Genomic DNA, 2005 nt, shown 5'->3' with positions numbered 1-2005 from the left:
AGGTACCCTCACGACGTGAACAAGTACTCATTTTGTCGATCTCTGGGTACTGCCAGGACCTCATGTGTGTGTGTGTGTATATATATATATATATATATATATATATATATATATATATATATATATATATATATATATATATAAATATATATATATATATACACACACACACACACACACACACACACACACACACACACACACACAAAATAGTCTTAGTTGATTCGTTCTGTCCATGAATTTGCTGGGAGTAGCAGAGTCGAATAAGATCATCTAATTCGTGCCAACGGCACATATGTTACCGGCAAAGTGAGAAACCCGGCATAGGATAAATTATCTTGGCGTTATACATATATACTCCCTAAAACGTCAAGGCACGGTATAAAATAAATGCATCTGCACACATATCTTAAGGATTCTGTAGATTAGTTAGTTCTAGACAATGTGTGAAACTAGTAAACTGCACCAAACAGTCTTGAACAACAAGCAAGTGAGATGCTAGAAATGACAATGAGTTCCCGCCAGCTGCGAGCGGTGTACAGTTCGAATTTATATTTTTTAGTATGACAAAGGACGTGGCGACGCTTAAAAGATCTTGGCCGTCATAATGGATGTCCAGGGCGTTGTCTATTGGTTGGGCACAACACGTGGGATGTTAAAACAGTTGTGTGTCATAATTATCTCATATTTCTGAGCCCTTATTTGCATTGGAAGAAATCCCGATGGATAAACAAATTTCACTCAGGTCAGCTGCAGCACACCAATCCACGGGAAGTGGCAAGGATTTATACTAGTGCATGTGTAAGACAAAGTGTCAAACTGAGAACTGGTTTTGTTAAGAAAAAATGTGATATGTAACTCAAAACGTCCAGACTGCCGCAATAAATAGAAGACTGTAATACTGCAATGTGTTTGGGAGGATTTTAGTTAGTCGTTTTGTCACTCTTACATTATTAATTAAATTGGTTTATTTATATTTTAGGAATTATTAGTTTAGATTTCACAGATTTCTTCCATTTTCTTTTTTTTTTTACGTCTTCGCCTGTGGCGCCGGTAGGTTTTCTTGATGGGCCCTGATGGCCGCCCCCAACTCGTTGTGGCGCAGGCAAGTGTTTATAGTGGCGCCATCTTGCATTGGCTCATGCTCCCCCCCGGAGCTCATCTATAATCCTAGAATCTAGAGTCCGGGTCGATAGGTGGTCTTCTTGACACCATGTGGGTAGTCTTAGGCCACTCGGCGGCGGCTGAAAAATTCCAGCTTGTGGCGCTTGAAGGGGCGCGAACCCGCGTCGTCCTGAACACGGCGCCGTCACGCTATCCACTCAGCCACCTCCTCCACCTCCGCAATAATGTTAATAATGTAACCAACCCCAGTTATGTATTATTATACTATACTTTCCCTAAGTCCAGGTGCGCATTATATAAATATCCTAGATAATAAATAAAAATCATTGTTAAAGTAAATAGGGTAAGAATTAAAATAGGCGTATTCCAAAATTTGTCAAAAATAAATAGACTTTCTGTAGAATGCCTAGGTATTCTATACAATACCTGAGTATTACAAAATGCCGGTGACATAATATGTACTTCGTGTATGGTATAAAAAATCATACCTTTGCTCTGGTGTTCCTTTCTTTATAAGAAACATTGTGTTCATCATGGAGAACGTCCAAAACTCTTGTAGCAGATTATAAACTTGGAGCTTGGCCAGCCTGGTGACCACCAACAGCCTTGTCTCCCACACCATCAGGCGGCCGCTGTCAGCCGCCTCGGCGAAGGCAGCCAGGAAGGCGGGGTCATCGCTCACCACCACCACCGTCACGCACCAGGACAAGAGTCGTAGCTGGGTCATGTAATTACTGGGATCAGTTAACGACACACACACACACACACACACACACACACACACACACACACACACACACAGAGTGAGATCAGCATGTAGAGAGGAGTGCAAGAGGAAGAGGGAAATTTTAAACAAATATTGGTACTGGGATCAATTAAC

This window comes from Eriocheir sinensis, chromosome 34 (genome assembly GCF_024679095.1).
Source record: "Eriocheir sinensis breed Jianghai 21 chromosome 34, ASM2467909v1, whole genome shotgun sequence".
Classification (NCBI taxonomy): Eukaryota; Metazoa; Arthropoda; class Malacostraca; order Decapoda; family Varunidae; genus Eriocheir; species Eriocheir sinensis.
This window is presented reverse-complemented; position numbering follows the sequence as displayed.